Genomic DNA, 12,404 nt, shown 5'->3' on the forward strand with positions numbered 1-12,404 from the left:
CGTAATAATTACGTAATGCCGTATAGTACCTAATGACTATTGACTCATAACGACCTGTTAGTGATCAAAGTCCAACTTGGTTATCATTGTTTTCTGTAAGTTACAACAACGAGAACATATTGTAAACCTAGTTAATAGTTATATATTTATTAATCTGCTTGTAATCAGTAAATAAATGTGCAATTTCTCTCCATAAAATAAAGTATATATATATTATGAATAATATAATTTGAATTATATACCTACCTAGTATGTAACAATGTAACATATATAGCATATTGTATAATATATATTCATTGATATCATGAATACCATTAATTTTTATAATTACAACTGTAATATTCATTGAGTTTCTTAAAGTAATAATTTATTGTTCATAATAGTTGTGTAGTACTAATTTTTATTTGACATATTAGTTTTATGACAATATCTAGATAAATTAAAAATATTATGTTGATATTTTATGACGACAATAGGTGCCTATAACAATATTAAAAATATAAAAAATTAAATGCTGGACGGTAAAGTGCAAATCCCAAAAAGTACCGGGTTGGTAAAATCCCTAAAAGTGCTGGGCGTATCCTCTGCACAAGCACCCAGTCAAATCTATAAAACGATCCTTACGTTTTTCTTTCATGAAATTGTTTTCGTAGAAAACTGGTTATTTCAAATTTCCCTGCATAGTGCACTACCTTTTCCGTGATCGATTAACGCAGATGCGTGATAGAAAATAGTACGTGTGGCTCGAGCGGGAAGCCAATTTCAGTCTTGAGTGAAATAACTCACTTCCCGCCTTTACCACTTTTTGTGACTATAACTGTGTAGGAACTTATATACATCATTTTTTCCACAACGCAGGGACTGACCTAAGTATTTTTTTATCCGGTAAGTCTCGTTTAGGAACTTACCTATAATCGCCTATAATCGGTCACAGTTGTACACTCATAAATACTTTCCTATTCTGAATACGTTAATTCGTATATTATGTTTTTTTTCGTTTAAAATATCAGTTTTTTTGAATTATATAGGTATATGACTCGACAAATACTTATGTATAGATGGGCTGTTCTTAGCGGGGCGGCGGACTGATGGGCAGGGATTTGGTATGACAAGGGTAAACAATTTATTGTGACTATAATTATTATTTTTTATTGTGGGAACATCCCAGCCAGTGGCGGGACTAAAAGTCTCACTTCGTAATAATATATTGTCAGCCATGCGTTTCGTTAGTGTATATTTTATAATTATATTTATGGTTATATTATGCCCTCTTTTTTGTGTATTTTCTCGGGTCTTATAGTAATACGAGCACACTGCGTTTAACGTAATTTACAAGACGCATACGACAGAGAACCTGGGGGAGTATACCCAAGACCATCAAATGCATTGTTGCGAGAATCGAACACAGGAAACAGCTGCCAAGGGGAGTGATTTTACTTGCGTATAAACATCTGGGCCTTCATTCAAATGTACATTTTGAAAATCGGAACGGTGTTTGAAATCTTGTAAAGGTAAAAATCATTTTTTGTATAATTATAAAAGTTATATTGTGAATATGATAAAATATAATTATAATGTAGCATAATATAATATGCATTCGTAGAGCCATGGCTCTCAACAATATGTTATGATGTTGAGTTAGTTTTCGAGTTAAAAGGCAATGTTTAAATTTGTTATATCTTAAATTAGTTAAACAACTTATAAACTATATATAAATATGTTACATATTTACTTTGTTTCATACAATAAACCAACTTTTAAAAATGTCCACTTGGAGGTTGACGAATATAAACTTTTAGATATAATTAACATTTTATTATTCATGAAATATTTTAAGAAAATAAATTTCATGATATTTAAAAACCATAGTTATAATATATTGTAAGTATAATTTTCTACACTGAAATATGATAAAAATATGTCGTCGACAATAATTATAACAATATTATTGTAAGCATTATAATATATTATTCTGTCTGTAGTTGAATGCACTAACGGCCTATTTTATTATAAATATATATATATTGTATATATTACTAAACTGTATATTTTATTTTTTCAGTGTAGCTCATGGCTTATATACTTTATGTGTGTGTGTATAAAATACGAGTTGCAATAAATGCATTTTTTTGGAATTATTATCTCCAGATAGATATCATAGTACTTGGTGGATGAATTCTACCGTTTAAATGAAAAAAAAACAAATATGTTAAAGACAACGCAGTTTTAAAGAATTTTTATAATATTACTATCGTATTATTCGTAAATAAATATAATATTATGATAGTTGCTGTACAACTGATACAAATTAACAATAACATATAATAACTAACGTTTATAAAAAACAGTTTGAACACATCGATATGGATTACAATGTCTCAGTTGTAAAACCCGGGCCGCCTAAGGTCAGATTATTGAACTATGGTAAGATAAACATTAAACGATTACAAATTTTAATAATCAACGCGTTTCTGTAAATAAATTATCGTGTTGCGTATAGTTTGGAATAAAATATTCGTCATGATGTGGACTGTGGTCTTAAATTATTATATTGAACAATATATAATTTAGAACTACAGATATAATTGAACCTATATTATTTGTGTAGCAACCTTCAATAGTCGCTCATTAAAAATAATGCCAGATTTATGACGGCTGCATAAAATACACATAGAGATTTGAACAAAATATTCTATTTAACAAATAATTGTATTAAATGTTTTGATAAATATTTTATGATCTATAACATCTAACGTTTAAAATGTAAGTCTTACTTTTAAATTATTTAATAACAATTTTTTATAATGGGAAAAAAATATTTAACATTTATAAGGAAATCATTGTGTCATTTTTGTTTTACTCATGAGTCATGACCAGGGCTTACATTTGAAAAAGAAATCCGTTTTATGTTATTTACAATTAAAACATTGTACAATTTTTGAGTTGATCGTCATTTAGAATTAAAACATTATCAACGAATTGGGGTTATCTTTATTTAGAACTAAAACGTTATAGAAGATTTGCGTTTATCGTTATTTAAAATAATATTGTTAATACCTATAATATTTAAAAATAATAACCAATACGGGTAATGGCCCGGATACGGTATATAATATATTCAATTCTTAGATTATTATCATGAAATAAAAGTTTCTACGAAACCAATGGACCTCCTAAATAAATACATTTTTGAATATTTCGTTTTGCGTTATTTGCGTTCAATAATATTCTATAAATCACGTTTTACATTATTTTTCGATTAAGTAGACTTGATACCCGCATGTGTTGTCTACGTCTTACATGTGTTTAACATCGCAAATTTTACTCTGAGTAGAACACGTGTAGCTCTGTTACTTTAAAAATTAGAGCGATTTGACCACTTACAAAATATAAAGTTAAGATTTTTATACGGGCAACTTCGTGGGCTTTTTATTATATTTTAATTTTAACGCGAGTTATGAGTATTTTAAAATTGCATATTGTTCGTACATCTTAAGATACTCATAACCCGCTTTAAAATTAAAATATATTAAAGAAACCATGGAGATTTCCTAGATAACAATCATACCTTTAGATTTTATGTGAGAGCAATTCGCTCTAATTTTTTAATAAACGGGGCTACACGTATTCTACGCAGCGTAAAATGTGCTACCTTACACACATGTAAGACGGAGATAATACATGCGTGTACCACGTCCTCTTAATGATATTCTATAATTTACTTTTTGCATTATGTTTTGTTTAATAATATATAACATATTTTGTTAATCAGTATGTTTTGTTTTGCAGTATTTAATTATTTTTTATTGTCGCTTTCCTTTATAATTACGTCTACAAATTTCAATTATTTTTTGCCAAATCTAACGTTATACCTAATCATAGCGTTATTACAATTTGTTTATTTTATATTGGTTACCCTAGATATTTAAGAAATAACTAATATATTAAAATATGAAACATTAATAATACTATATTGTTTAGCCGTATAGCTTATATCCGATATAAGGCAAATTTCTTTAGTCTGTGAATATATTTAGGTATTCTATTTCTTTTCATAAGTTAAATGATATATATAGATTCATTCAATATGTTAATAAACCAAAAAGTTTACCTGTGCTTTATTTTAAATCTTGGACGGAGCGATGAATGTATTGATTTTACAATGATGAGTGTATTTTGTTTTTTTTTTTTGTGTACATCATCACATTTTAGGATATTTATAATATGAATTTATAATGAATTCAAAAAAATATTCATAATTCATTGATAGTTTGTATGTAAACTGTTCAAAATTAGAAATCAAACAATTTAAATTAAAATGTGCAACTTCGGGCAGATTTAACGAAGTATTAAAAATTTAAATTTGGTATATAAATACGGCAGTCTTGTGGATGGATGTAACTAATTGTTAGATTGTTTTTTTTGTTTTATTTTATTTTTTGCATTGCTCTTAACCCGCCGTTGGTATCCCTATGCAAAGTCCCGCCATTGGTATTGAGTGAGCGCTGCGCTCACCTCATTGTTTTTCCATCATTATTTATTATATAATGAACATAAAATATTGAAACCAACAACGAATTATTAATAGTTTAATCTTTTACAAAAAATGTTCTTACAATTTTTCTTGATTATAAATTGTTAACCACTAAAAATTAATTTATAATTTTTTATACATAATTATATAATAATATAATCATCATCATTCATCTTCGCCCTAGTGGTTTGGAATATTTTGCTGATTATTATAAAGTACCCATATGAATGTTGTGTGCCCCTTAAATATAAGTTTTGAGTTTTTGAAAACGTGTTGGGTTGACTTATTGAGTAAGTGCAACGCTCAATTTATGGATATTAATAACATTGCACGTCGATATCTAATCAAGAATTATTTATAAAATTATTATAGTTGTAAAAATATATTTAAACATGTGTGGATTGAAGGCATAAATAGTATCAGATGAATCAAGTATAATAAATAAATAAGTGGATCTCGGTATACTAATGAGGTGAGCTCCGTGCTCACATCGCGACCACTGATCGGTGAAGCCCGGCAACTGAGGCCATTAGCTGTAGGATTGTACTGTAGGTTTTTGACACGGTGGGGAACGGTTGGAGGAACACGTTTTTGTGTTTGTCGAATTTTCTAGTGGGCACCCGTTGGTATCTGCTATACCCGCGTGGGTGATGGCGGCCTCTCTCCCCGGACACCATGATTGCCCGAAGAAAAATGCCGCCCATGGCCGGAATCGAACCGGCATCGGTGCGCGTCGCAACTGACGCCTTAGTCCGCTTGGCCACTCCGTCCTCCACCCCCTATTACTATTTATTCGATGAATTTCGATTAAATTATATTTAATGAATATTACTCGATGAATACGCACTACTACGAATAATATGCGCTTTGAGTATTGTAGCGAGCTGTGGCTACAATTAATGTCAAACGTGGTGCACCGTGCAGCGGATGAGCGACAATGATTATATTGTTATTTTAAAATGTCTATATTTTCTTCGCCTTGAGGAATTTAACGTACGAAGAGAACGAATGTTTTTTGTAATCGCTTTTAGACATTTTAATGTAACTACCATTATCTTAAAACAATATATATCATGGTACCTATAATAACGGACGGCTATCCGATGGCCGAGTGATAAATGTCATACACGGTTCACCGGGCAGTGGATGAGCGCATAATAAACAAATTACCATTTTATTAAATTATTATTTTCAAACGTGTATATTTACTTCGACTTGGGGCATTTAAAATGAATATACTATATCACAATGGACGAACCGGACGAGTATTTTTTTTAATCGCTTTTACATTTGATGTCCCTACGATAACCTTCTCGTATACGCCTAAATGAACTCGACCCTCTCTGAAGGCGTATAAACATAAATTATATTAAATGGGTTTTTCGTGTATTAGTTTCTTAATACTACCGCCTGTGACTAATTTAACAGGAATGTATGGACGCGTCGAAGGTACTTAAGTGGCGACACAAAGACGGGAGACTGCGGCTCTGGATGACAGGGGTAAATAATAAATTATGTTTTTATCGTTATATAGGTAGATGGAATATCATTATTTAGAAAATCTTTCTGTTCAAAATAATAACAATATTATATCTGTGGGCACCGGGGTTCCTTCGATGCACTATAATATTACATACTTATATAAAGAACTGTTGTTATACCATATATGTCTATCACCCTCGTCTCTGTACCTTTTTTTTTGGTTTATAATAGCATTTCGAGAACCCGGACCTTATCCGTATAATATATGTACAATAGGACGCTTAGGACGTGAGAACCCACCGAGTTTACCTACGTCGGATGGACTTCCCGTTGCGCACGGATCACCCACGTTGATGTCCAACATTTAAGCCGGCCGAACGAAATATTGTAATATAATAATATTATAGGCATGGACAAACTAAATCTACCTAAGTCCAGGCATTTATAATATACTCAATATGCACCATACTATAGGTCGTAATTAAACACGAGATGGACATAAAAGGTACTTATATAAAATATTCAAATGTACATTACAATATTTGTAATTTAGAGCCACACTAACCATAGGATATTTATTTTAGGGACTTTTACTAAGCGACATTATATTGAAAAAAAGACACAACATATACAATTTGTTTGTCAAATATAGTTTCTTACAGTATATAGCTATAGGCATGTAGCATTATTTTGTAACATAACCGTTAGGTATATAATGTTTTTATGTAATGATATTTCTAGGTGTAATATTAATCATAGAGTTTGTGTAATATTTCATTAAAACAAAAAAAAAACTGTATTTTTTGTTTTAACAAATAGGTAGGTAGTTTGAGTCTTAGACCGAATAAAACAGTATTTAAACAGTTTATTTAATATGGTTAAAAACGATTTCATACAATTTGATAAGATTTAAAAAATATTTTGATTTGTTTTGAACTGTTTAGGGACATACTCAGATTCCAATTTTATTAGTTTTTTTTTCTATAAATGTAAATAACACTTTATTTGTTGAGTAAAAATACTTGAAAAATTAATAAAAGGCATACTATATTTTCACAATGACACAATTTTTAAGTCTAATAGACTTAAAAACTAATGGAAAGTACTTGTAGAGAAAGGTCAGCGGTACGATATACAGTAAAAGAGAACAGGGGGAAATAAAGATTATGGGTTTATGATTACTACCCATGTTCTTTCTCTATTTTCTCTCTACGTTCTTTCTCTTATATGATTCTCGTGCATTGATGGCAGGGCGGAGTGGGGAATGAATTGTCCATTAGCTTAAAGATATTATACGATCCCGCCACCACCGTGTAATACACAATTCTGCCACCGCTGGAACACGCAGCGGTAGCGCTCTCTGTCATGCGCGAGTTTCTGCAGGTTTTCTTGCACCGCCCAGTGCCCGGCACGGCGGCGGTGCGCTCTTAATAAGAGCCTCTTATTCGGTACAGACGACAGTACGCTCCGGACCTGCACGACTGGTGTACGCGTTTGCCGTCCGTCATGATGCGTTTTTACATACGCGTTCTGGAAGTCCGTATAACGAGGACAGTCTCTTGCCGTACGCTGTCGTTGCTGTATGTGCAACGTGAACCTTCTGTTTCCGTCCGTTGCGGTTGACGATCGCTAGTATTGTTGTCTGCTGCCATGTACTAAGTTGCTCGTTTTAAGCGTCACGTTGCGTCGACCGCCAATTGTGGGTCGTCATGCCAGTCCACCAGCGAACATCGTGCGTTGCTGTTGCTGTTATTCCATGTCGAAAGGTCCCATTGACCCTTCATTTACCATGTCGCCGGAACGCCGTACGCTGATATCATGAAAGCCGCCGTCACTGTAATCAAACTCACGGTCGTATTATTTTTGTTATTATTGTTACTTGCAATCGATATTGTTATTAAGAATTATTAATTCTCATTGCATGTATCGCGCATAGGAATTTATTAATTAATATTGCATAAATTCTATTGAGTTTTATTTATATTGCCATGTAACAAAACGCATAAGTGGTCCTCTTTCACTGCACTCAAAATATGTTTTGATTTGTCCCACACGCAAACATAACCGATGCGAGGTGTCGAATTAACCACCATGGTAGGACGTAGGAACAATTATAATAAATTCTGTTCAATTGAACCTTTCATGAGTTCTTTAGAAATCATTTTTGCTGCTATTTTTTCAGCTTCATACAGATCAACTTTCAATAAACTTGCAAGTGATTTAATTTTTCTGTTTTTATATTGATTACTGATCGATAACATACTATGCTCCAACATAGCCTCAGCTAATAAATATGTATCTATGAAATATTTAAAGTATTACCAATGTGTGTCATGTATCCCATACAGCATATGGAAATGATAATATTTTGTGAATGTTTTAAAGTGGTTAAATAATGAATATTTGACTAATAATATTTTAGAAATATTTTCTTTTTATGATAAAAAAATTTATTGTACAATATGATTCCATAAAAATGTTTTGTTACTGGGTATTTTTACCTAGATTCATAAAAAAGACTTGCGTAATCGTACAAAAAAATATTATTGTGAACAATACATACAAATTATCTCATACGTATTTCTATTGTAGTTATGTCAATTTCTATCAATTGCATTTTCGTATCATAATAATTTTAATTATCGTAATAAATATAATTTACGGAACGTTTTTATTGCATTTTTCATAGAAATGTATAAATTATCCCAATAACTTCTCTCTTCGTATAACACGATTTCATATACAATTCTTTCTCTATGCTTTGCGCCTTCCGCAAGGTATGTTTATTGATATGTTTTGTTCATTTTTAACATCTATTTATTTACGTCTACCACTCACAATTTCTAAACATAAAAAAAAAACATTTACAATTGTTATGTTATATAATGTATAACGTTTAAACATAGCACATATAGTATACTGCAACTTCCTGTAGTGTTTCAAACTGAATACCATTAATGGTCATTTGAAACATCATAATTTATGGAGCTCGAAGGAAACTCTATAAGAATTATGTTGGTGTTATCCATGTCATCGGCCTAGATGGACAATGGGAATCCATCATTATAACATGGTACGGGGGATGTTTAACCCAATGTCATCATCATGGGGTATCATTAATGGGTGTTCCATATTGTATGTCAACCTTACCCGATATGTACATAAAATCATACAATTGTATCGTTGTAAATTGTATACATTTTATACAGGTTTGAGTATAAAATATATAATATATAATTACATGATTTATTATGATAATTTATTATTATAATACTTATAATATACACAAAACAAAAAAAAAAACCTGCATTGTGTTAATTAAAAATATAGTTTTAGAATAGTCTATGATTGATTAAACATTCATACCGCTTTTTTCCGTTTCGTGTTGTTGTATTATTTTCGACAACTGGAGAGCCTATGGATTTGCTTTCACTTGAATTTAATGAACCTCTAAATTCATAAACACCAATGGCATCGACGAATTCCTCTTTTATGACCATACTGTTATTTTCTTCAGTCTTAGTTCTTTGTTACATTTTTTTTTCAATAAATCTAATTTTTTTAAGAATTTGTCATTCAATTTGTGTTGTACATTTGTTTGTTTTTTGTCATTGCTTAATTGGTCTAATCTATCATAAAAAGGTTTTAAATCTTGGATAAATGAACTATAGAAATTTTTTAAAATTTCTACTTGAGTGGGAAAATGATTCTTTTTAGAATTTTCTTCTAAAATGTCTATGTTTAATTCTTTTTTAAGATTACCCGAATTTAGTTCACAGATTTCTTTATTTAAGTCTTCAATTTCTTGATAATATTCTTCTTGGATATTTTGTTCGTTTGAAGGTATTTCACAAATAAGTCATTCAATCCTTGTTTTGACAGACCTATTATAAGACTCCATATTTTTGTGTATATTTTTCTGTTCCTGTGGTTCATGTTCTAGTAAAACTTTACTATTAACTTTCTCTTTTGATTTAATTTCAATTCTTTTTGTATTTGTTCTTGTGTATTTAAAAAATTAACATTTTTTCTTTCAAAATCTACAGGTACATTCTCTTTACTTATATCTTGTTTTAATCTTATTTCTCTCTCTATGCCATGTCGAAACTCTGAATCCGTATTTATTTCTGAATACATTAGTTCTTGTTTATTTTCTCTTTCTTATTTTTATTAGTCATTATTTTTTTTTAACTTCCTCTTCAAAATGTTTTTCTTTATCAATATTTTTCAGATATGAATAATCAAATTCTTGAGGAATTTCTATTTTTAATTCTATTTCTATTTTAGGATTTCCGTTTTTTAGGTCTTTATTTTGTACATTTGTACATAATTGTTGTTGAAATTTTGAATCGACTTGCACTTGTAAGTAAAATACTATGTCATTATCCAATTCACTGTTTTTTTCTTGTTTTTTGTCAAATATGTTGTCACCTTTTCCATATCCATTTAGTTCTTCATCGTTTGTTTGTTAAATGTCTTTTTTTATTGTTTTATCTTTTTCATCGTCTTCATATTTGATCTCTTGTTCATCATCAATGTCTATTTTTTTCAAATAACCGTGAGCAATATTGAACAATGTCTATAAATAAAAGTGGTATTATTTATATTATTGATATTACCATTCTATACATGCCCAAATACTATCCTATCTAAGGAGTAAAATATTCCCATGGTGTGAAGTCAGCCCAACTTTTTTATGCATCTCAAGAAAGAGGGGCCCCTGCATTTGTTTGCACCTGGGTCTTTGACTTTCTAGTTACGGCACTGCTTGTTAGTTCATTTCTTTTTTTTGCTTAGATGTTTTGTTACTAGATATTTTGTCTTTGAATAGTATAATATTTTAGTACCACATTATGTTCGCCCTTCAGTCGATTAAGACATCCACCCTCTTCTTCTGGAAAGTCCTTAGCTAACTTTTATCCACATTTATGTTTAATGTTTTGTAAAACAGGTTGAGCGAGTAAATTTCTAGAACCAATTGTAACTCATCCATGATCAATATCTCCTGTACGATTGACCTTGGTTTTAAGTTTGTTGATAGATATACATGTTTTATATTTTGTATTTTATCATATTGAAATAACTGTCAATAATAGTTATTATGATATCAAAATTTGTATCAGAACTTAAATGTATTCGAAAACAATTTTTTGTACATAATATTAACTCATTTCAAAACAATATATTTTATCGTAATTATTATACCATAGGCCATTTATGTTTTTTTTAACATTTATTTTCTGAATGTTTAATTTAAAATTATGGAATGCTACTGTTAATACTTTTGTTTAAAATATCTGTATTTTACATATATAACATCAAAAATATATTCTAAAAGGAATTTACTTAGGTAGATACTTAGCATACCATACGATCAACCAGAATAAATATGCAAGCACATACAAATACACGCTCTAATTATAAATCATAAACTACTTCTACAAAAACCTGATTTTAATATATCTCAGTACTCCGAAAATCATTTTGCTTTAGAATATGGAACTAAAAATGTATGTCATCATGCACTAAAATAGTAAAAAGTTAAAAAAATTTATAGTGAAAAAAAAGTAAATAATATATATAAATTTTTAAAAATATGTCGTTTTTTGAAAACTTGAATTCACGGAAAAAAATATTATAAAAAAACATTAATAGTTTTTAAAAGAACGAGTGTCTTATTTTAGGACTTAACCCATTAGCGCCATTAGCAGTAGTAAACTCGCTCTTGGATGTGTAACCCAATGTCATCATCATGGGGTATCATTAATGGGTGTTCCATATTGTATGTTAGCCTTACCTAATAGGTACATAAAATATTATGATTTTTTTGATTTAAATTATATTTACCTTTACATAGAATTGTATCGCCGTTAACAATGGTGTTTTTTTCGTAAAACACGCAGACAAGTATCGGGCATCTTTCTTTAGCCACTTCTGCCTTTAAATACGTCGGATCTTCTGTTTCCCCCCATTTTACGAGGAAATAGTTCATAGCAACGTATCGCTTCATGTTAATAATTTCTTTGGGTATAAATCCAGCATCGAAGCCATTGAAAACATAGTACGATTTGGTACACGGACATTGCTATTTTTAAACTTATATTTATTCGGTTTAAACAATGAACAAAACGTTTAAAAAAAATGTTTTAAATTCATGTTTTAAAAAGTTTTAAAATTAGTGCAGGATGTTTTATACATAACAACACTGCCCTATAGCCTTACCTTACCCATACCTACACATAAATGAAAGAAAAATATTTTACCTGTATGGTATTAGGAATTGATGAGCTAACCAAGGTTTAATTCTTTTTTTTTGTCACCAATAACATCACTGAGCCAGTAAACGGACACACAATCGTATTTCTTGATACGTCCACATTTTTAGTCC

This window comes from Acyrthosiphon pisum, chromosome A2, assembly GCF_005508785.2.
Source record: "Acyrthosiphon pisum isolate AL4f chromosome A2, pea_aphid_22Mar2018_4r6ur, whole genome shotgun sequence".
Lineage (NCBI taxonomy): Eukaryota > Metazoa > Arthropoda > Insecta > Hemiptera > Aphididae > Acyrthosiphon > Acyrthosiphon pisum.